Source organism: Athene cunicularia, assembly GCF_003259725.1.
Source record: "Athene cunicularia isolate RWA chromosome 1 unlocalized genomic scaffold, athCun1 chr1_part2, whole genome shotgun sequence".
Lineage (NCBI taxonomy): Eukaryota > Metazoa > Chordata > Aves > Strigiformes > Strigidae > Athene > Athene cunicularia.
This window is the reverse complement of record NW_020799092.1, coordinates 19,270,958-19,279,714: the sequence shown is the minus strand read 5'-3', so window position 1 is coordinate 19,279,714 and position 8,757 is coordinate 19,270,958.

Genomic DNA, 8,757 nt, shown 5'->3' with positions numbered 1-8,757 from the left:
GGAGCCGCGAGGCGGGCGGGCGAGGGGCGCCGCCGGCTGGGGCGGTTCGGAGGGCGCTGCCGGCCCGGCCCGGCTCTGAGAGGGTGGGCGAGGTGCGGGCCCGCCGGCTGCCATCTAAGGGATGCACCGTCAGGAGAGCACCCAGCAGGTGCTTTAGAAATACTTTTTTCTCACAGTGGTTGGTACTGAGAAATCTCTCTCTGTAAAGAAGACGCTCTCAACTGAACGACGACCTGTGTGAGGGCGGAAAGTCAGATGAGGTTTACCACGCTGCTCCCAGCTGGGCTCTGGACAATACTTATCATTATTTTCCAGTGCTGCCCAGGCCGTAGCCCCGCTGTGGTGGCTTTCACACGAACATGTGCAAGAGGGTGCCTGCTGAGAAGGATTTCCGGCATAAACCGAGAAGACAGGGTAAGATGAAAGCCATGACCCTACAAACCACCAACAAACCCACACACAAATGTCTGCTGTTCCTGTCGGCTCCACTTTGAGCTTTCTTCACTCTTCCATGTGGAACTGTGTGACTTGCTACACCAAACATGGCAATTTATCTGATCCATATTCTCGCTTACGACAAATAGTGACATTTGTTTGAAAGCTTTTAAAAAGACACTAAACCAACCGTTTATGTTTTGGAGGGATGGATCTTCTTTTCAGTTGCACAGATTGACTGCCAGGCTGTACGCCGAGCAAGCCTGAAGGCTGCTGTAACACTAACACACAATGAAATGGAACACTACAGACTTGGGAGCTCTTAGTCCAGATCCTAACACCACCATCGGGCTGCTCCATGGTCCTGTCCCGCACTGTAAAATGTAAATGTCACGTCTGTTTATCCTATAACCCCTTCAGAGTTGCAATTATCTTACTAACACTTTCAGTACAGGACACCAACCATGTCGCCTCTCAGTGCTCTGCCACAAAAGTAATAATGAGTGACAGCGAAGGCCCAAAAGAAAGGTAAGAAAGAGAATGGTGTTACAGCTGCCTTCCTGTCCTCAGCTTTTTTGCATAGAGGACATCAGCAATTCCTATTTCTGTTGCTGTATTACTGTTCCACTCTGCAGTGATACCTCCAGTGTCAGCTGGAGTTTCCAATACCAAAAAAACCCCATAACTGAACTTAAGACTGTAAGTCGGGAAAAAATCACTAAACTCACAGTGGGAATGATCACTGTGATTTTAGAAATGATGTCTTCAATATAGATATAATAGCAAAAATTATTAGGATAATGAGGATAATAACTGTTATGGGCATTCAGGGATTATTATAGCTTCAGAAATAAAGTTATTAAAATAATTTGCTGAACAAGCTTAGGAAAGGTACTCTATTCCACCAACCCCCATCTTAATATTTTCATTAAATGAGGACTACCAGCTGGCAATTCAGTCAATTGGAGAAAAATCAAGTTTAAGAAAGCACCTTGGAGTGCCGTTACTGTCCTTTAAATTGTTCATAATGTTTCGTTTTGCTTATTGTTTTGCAGTTAATGTTCTAATCACATTTCCTTTCATTAAGATCTTATGTTGCTGTGGTGAAGATCCGCTGAAGCAGTGGAAAAGATGAAGTTCTACTTTGAGATGTTTTGTAAGTTTGAAAACCAGTGCATTCAAAACTCAGAATTATCCAAGATCACTTAAAAGTTTTAAGCATAGTAACCAAGGGGTCTGTCCCTGCAGAACCAAATCTTCATGCTGCACCCAAAGACTAGCATTCATTTTCACCCTCTTTACCCCACTTCTCCAAATCTGCTGCGTCTTCCTACAGTTTTACTGGCCCACATCACCTCTTACGTTAATTATTACAACTCCTCATGAATATGACCTTCAGACCATTCAACATACAGCCCAAGAACTTACATTCCTTAACTCTTGTTTTAATTAGACCACTCCTGATCTTGGCCTCTTAAAAGATTACTCCCTTCCCTTTTTTCCAGAGGCTTAATACCTTCTCCTGAATCACAGGTTGTGATCAACTGCAAGGTCCTATAAAACTCCTTCCTTTTGGCTGATTTGTTATCTTGCCAGATCATCCTCTCTCCAGCTTTACTCCTCTACTTTGTGTGCTTCTCCACAGAAGTCTTTTGTTTGCTCTCACAGTGTTCCCCATGTTAAATCTATTTTCTGGGCAGATCTAAAAGTATCTATTTTTTGCCTAGAAATTACACTTTTTATGAGGCTTATGAAAAGCCAAGTACATCCATTTATCTTGCAATTTATTCTTAGTTGACTGAACTGCACACATCCATGAGGTCCAGTGTTGGACCACTGAAATGTAAGCAGAATATTATGATAAGTATGGAAAGTGGAAGGAAGAGAATGGAAGAAAAACGCAGTATATTCCAGTTATTAATAATGTGATCTCCTGATGCCTTGTCTGTATGTTACATACTTTTCTGACAGTCTTTGCCTTTCTCTCCCTGTTTAGACTCTTTGGGAGAGAGACTTTATTTTCCTCTGTGTTTAGAAAACACTTGACATTTCAATTTCCACTGCTGTCCTCCACATAAACAATCTGCATGCTGTCCTTTTCCAGTAGCAAGGACACACACAGGAGAGCAGTCTTCAGGATCATACAGTTGAAGGACACGCTGGATCCTGCAGCATCGCCTTGATACAGACACCAGTGTAAACCCCTGTTGGAGTCAGGAGTAAGTCTGCACACTGAAGTCACTGGGAGATGGAAAGCCTAGTTCAGTCCGATACCAAAGCACTCATTTAAATATGCTCTGGGTTTGTCTGTTGGTTTTGTCTACATGAAAATTCAAAACTGCTGTGTTAAAAAGCAGGACAGCAAAGACTGCCTCGTTAGAAATATCTGTAGAATAAAGGAAAGTCTTGAAAATCTGTCACATGGCGTACTGTTTTCAATATTGGAAATCTATTATAAGGCATAGACTGCATAAACTACCAGTGTTGGTATTAAGAGATCGGCTGTGATAAAGTCAATTAATGTGTAAAAAGTCTGTAAAATACTTGAATTATTAATAAAAGCAGTAATTGCATTAAGATATTAACTGATAATGTTCTTTCTAAAGATGAAATGTAAGGTGGTTTACTTTCTTGAAATCTCACTAAGAATCCTTTATAGCAAACGTATTTGGTGCACAATTGCTGCTGAAGAACCCCGCAACAGAGCTGCGATAATCTAAATGGTACGTCAATGGGGCCAGTCCCTCAGCTCTTTCTGAGATAATTGATTCCCAGCTCCCTGTGGCTATTATAAGAGTGATCGTTAAAATAATATTAGAATTTCTGTTCCCACAAAGATTTCTATTTATTCCTTCTATATATAAACTGGGAGAAAGACTGTCTCAGTAAATGAAGATCCCACAGTGCCACCTTCTTATAAAGTACAGAATTCTTCATGCTGAACACAGAATCACCTAATTATTAAAGCTGACACAGTCCTTGCATTTTCAGAATATTAATGTAATTGAAATACCACCGGTCATTTTTGCAAGCTTATTTATCTTACCTTACATCAGCCACCTAAAAGTTTGACCTCTCATATAAGCTCTTGAACTAAGCTCCTTCTGCAGCCAACAGAGAAAGACAGGCATGTCCAGATGGTAACTCATCCTTCCAAAGACAGGCACTTCTGAAGAGTGAGCCTATCCCTAGCCCTCAGTTTGGACAAATTCGAGTGAGAATTCCAGCTTTCCTGTTTTAAGTTGACAGAAGAATCTATGTCTCTGCCTACACTGTAAATGTGACACTGTCTCTCAGTATCTTAGTGACAGTTAAGGGGCACAGTTACAATCCACCTAGTGCACCAGATTCTAAGAGAACAACTTTGGTTCAGTGATGCCGCTGACACAGTGGTAATGTATGCAGACCTTTGAATCAGTGCAGTTTGGAATCCTATCTAATCACCTCCACGGGAAGGAAACTACAAATACTGACAAGTGCCACAGCTTCTGGAAATACTTGGATACTTCCAGGAAAGTGCTAAATTCCTCCAGTCACTAGGTGATCAAATCTATTACCATTGTGCAGTTCAATCATAGGACAAAATGGGAGAACACAGGCTTTATGAGAATAAATGTTCATGATAGAGAGGAAAACTCAGTTCTGTTATCCTCGAGACCCTACTCCGTAACTGCAGTATGTCAGCACTGACAGTCTCAGGGCTTTCAGAACTAACTGCAATCAGAACTGAGCTGGGCAATAGTTCACGTTTCCTCACTTCCCATTTTCACCTGACCTGCCTTCTGTGCTCCCTCTGCAGTACCCAAAACAGAGCTGTAATGGAACCCAGCTTCCTCACCCATGGGAGATGTAGGGTTTCACTGCATAGCCATTAAGCAGCTGCTTGTCCTCTTGCACAGAAGAATTAAGTAAGACATCTCTCACCTTACTTACGCTAGTGAGAATTTCAATCCCACATGTAGCTGATAATAGAGGAAAACCCAAAACATAACCATAGAATGAAGCTGAATGCTGATGATAACAAATAAACCCATGTGAATGACACTTGCAAATGTGTCATAAACTTAACTACAAAAAATAAAGAGCTACTTAGGTTTTTCATTTTAAACTTTGTATTACTTGTTGTAAGGTTTGAAAAAGCTAAATGATTTAATCCTTTTCTATTTAAAATGAGCATTGATTTTTTCCCCTGTGTTCTGAAAAGAGCCAAAACCAATGCAAATGTTTTTATCCAGGAGGCTGTAATGGCACAATTGCAAAGCAAGGCTCCTGTCAGATTGCATCTCTAAACTGTGGCATTGCTCTGTTGAAAGCCAAGTGGAGAAGATACTGTTATAGTTTCACCTCCAGCTGTTGCTGTATTATTCATGGACAAGTTAGAGGCTTCTGCCAAGATCACTTCTAATCCTTCAAATGGTTCTGTCTGGACCATCATCTTGCAAGTGTCCTTTGAAGTTCTTTGTTTCTCTTGTGGAATGTTTATGCTTGATGTTTTAGACATGTTTTAACATTTACATTACCTGATTACAAGTCAGCTCTGCTCCAGGTACATTTCAAAGGGATTGCTGCTAGCCACGTTTAACTCCACCTGGCTGAGATTAACTAGCACATCTAAACTTCAAGTGGTATCTTTGGACCTACTTGCTTGCCTACCTTTTCCACTGGTGAAGACAATAAGTTGATTTTTCTTTAAAGGAACAAGACTTAGGCATTCATGCACTGCCTATCAGGCTTATTTCCCTCTGTAACTTTTGAAACACTGACCAAGTTTAATCAAATTTACTTAGTGGAATATACTACATTTCTGTGCACCTTGTAAAAGAAAGGCAGTTGAGCAGTGGCTAGGAAAAAGCTAAAAAATTAGTCCAACTCTTATTAGGGATTGCACATAGGAGCTGTCTCAAGAAGTCTTCAGGAAATGGCTTCACTTGTCAGTGTTACCTGTGGTACTCTTCCCTCTCCCGTTCTCCTAGTATCTAAGCCATTCACTGTTCAGCTCAAAGCAGGAAAGATACTGCTACTGATTCAGCAGATGGGGAACTGAGGCACAATATGATGAAAACTCAGACTTTCAAAGGTATTTATGCACCTCTCAGTCTAAATCTGATGGCCTGGATTTGAAGTAATTTGCCCAAGGTCAAACAGGAAGCATGCAGGAGACCTGGGGACTGAATCCAAGTTTGCACCTTGCTCTTTGGACCACACTTCCCAAATGAGATGTAGTAATTTCAGAATCACACTCTGCCCAGCCCCCTCTTTGGCTGGATACCAGTCTGCTGTGAATAAACACATCCTTTGGACCTCATGGTGTAGATGTCAAAGCTGGCTACTGTTATAGCTCTGCCTCTCAGGTGTACTGTCACAGTACAGACCCTATACATGAGTCCCTTTCAGAGCTGTGGGACCAAACAGGGTGAAGGCCACCTGAGCATCTAGTTCCTTCCAAGCGTAGCAGAAATGTTACTGTTAAAGGGGCAATACTAGCTAAAATTGGGTAGCTAAAGAATTTTTCAACCCAACTGAGGGCTACTGATCCTTGGAAAAATAAAAATATCCTGAACTTCAATTAATTCCATCTGATCTTATCCTACTGTGACTTGGTTAATTACCTGCAGATAATTTCTTCTGAATTTCCACATTCAGTCTTTTTTCACACAGTGTTGCCTGGCACTGTAGCAGCTTCCAAGTACCTTTTAATTAGGATTGTCTAATACAAATAAGAATACTCTAATCTAAAAAAAAAAAAAAAAAGAAAAAAAGAAGAGAGATAACGAGCATTAGAAAGATCACCGTTAAGAATGAAAATAGATTCCTGAAGTACCATGGAGTTCATAGTTTGACAACAGACCTATTTCCAGTCTGTTACACTCAGAATTTCACAGTAATGGGAACGCTGGAGAATGTTAGATGAACCCCCCACTACTACCCAGTGCTATTTCTACAAAAATTGTAATTTCTTATTTCAAACACATAGTTTTCCAAATGATAAGAGTCCAGACCACAAGTAAGGCACATTTTGGAGCAGGCTGACATATCTGTTCTGGTTCAAAGAAGCATACATGCCCACCTTTGACAGCTTTCTTAGCTAACACATACTAAGTAGAACAGAAGATATCTGAAGATTCTGATTTCCTTACTGAAAACTCCAGACACAAAATGCCAACCTCACCAAAGAAATCACAACCTCACAAAACTCCCTCTTACATCTTACTGCAGTTAACTCCACCTGCTCTTGAACATTCTTCCCCTCTTTTTGTATAGACAGAATTTGAGCTATCTAAAAGGAGACGTAGATTTGGTACAGAATGAGGAACACGCTGCAGACTTTAGAAATTATATGCAAACCTGGAGAATATAAAATCTAAATGACATGACAGGGAATTTGAGACTGTAACTGATAAGCAGCTAGATAACAATGCAACAAGCATTGTACTAGATGATTTATCAAGGTTCACACAAGACACCCTGATATCATTCAGAGGGGAGATGCAGATCACATATGTTGAAATACACCTTTTTGGGATATATGGCATGAATATAATGGATGTATTTGTGTATGTACTTAGCATATGGATAAAATAATAAACCAATTAAAGGCTGCATGATAAATGTGTGACAGAAATTGTTATTAATGGAGGAACACAAGATAAAAATGTATGTAAAGGGGAATGCTGGCTTGGGCTCCCTGGCTTCAGCTGGCTGACAAGTTCAACTACCGAGTGCTGTTCTGTCACCAGTAACAGTGAACACTTGTTCCCACTATGCCATCCTGAAGCAAAACATTGAGTAAAATAAGTGGAAAAGTAGTTTTCCATCAATACAACACTATACATGCCAGCAAAAAAAGCCACAGGAGAAACAATAAGGTTTTGGTTTTTTTTCAGGTTTGAAAAATGTACAGTAGAAAGATTTGAGGGCTATACTTTCAAGGAAAGATTCAAGGTACCAACTAGCTGCTCAAAAATTGGGCATTGTCTGCTCCATCCCCTGAAGAACCTGCACACTGGTCAGTGTTCATCTTTCTACTCACCTGTGATGGCAGAATCCACCAAAGATCTTAAAACTGCACAGCAAGATGAATAGTGTATTGTCACGGTATTATATTTAGTGAACACAAGCTATAAAATAGATAAAGGGGAAAATGCATTCTCTAAGATCCCAAAGTTAATGAACGCTCTTGCATTACTTTACATCTTTGAGCATTTTTTTAAAAAAAACCCACTAATTAATGCTTACAGCACCCAGGAGGCAGAATCAAGCTGCATAAAGCATTTGCAGTAAAAACCTGAGGCCATGCAAAATTTGTCTCATGTTTCAGTTTGAACTCAAAACAACCAAATACATGGACATTTGAGTGAATCTGAATCTTAATATCGAAATATATGAAACTGATGTTGTTACGTGAAACCAAGTGGAAATGTGTAAGGCTTACTGAGTTTTGCTTTGTTTAAATCCAAATGCCAGAAGAAAGCTAGGAGAGGAAGGCACTGTATTTGTCAGGTTATTAACCAGAACAACGCTAGCAGAGGCCATTGTGAAATACGAGTTTTGTACCAGTTAATGTAAAATACTTAAGACCCTCAAATAATGAAGAATGAGTATAGGTTAGTAAGAACTACACAAACCAAAACTATTCTTCTTACTTCCATTGTGGGAATTGCACGTACACATGTGCAGATGTGTGCAATGTCTTTGGCTGCCTTCACCTAGATGAAAAATTCCTCTCTCCAAGTGAATGGCAGGACTGGTGGATTATGAAGTGTTTCATATAAATGCTTCATAAGAGAGGTTTATAAATCTCAGTGGAGAAGTCAGTCCAACTACCCTCTTCACCCAGCAGCCCGTATTTCTTCAGAAGAAAGCCTAAAAGTGGAAGGAAAAAGTGCTCGTTAGGCTCCATATCGCCAAGGGGAAATGTTTCTTTCAGGTTTGCAGTGAAATTTTATTTCTGTAGAGGGAAGGGGTAACAGAGAACCGCTGACATTCTCACCCAAGGCTTTGTTCACCAAAGTGTTGTTTGGGACCTCGGTTCCGTGGGCCATCGGTCTCCTTCATCGACCTCCTCTTCATCCTCGGTCTACCTGAGACCTAGGAGGCCACCGGGGCCTGTAACGTGTTTTCCTCTCAGGCGATGAGCCCAGGGGCAGGTGTAGGGCAGCTCCGAGTAGAGCCGAGGCACGTCTCGACCCTTCATAGAACACGGCGCCGGCCCTACTGCCAGCCGGCCCCTGCCGCTGCGGCGGTCGGGGGAGACCCGGGGACAGGGCCAGCGGGACACCGGCGGGAAGGCCCCTCACTCCCTCCCCCGTGCCCACCTCCCAG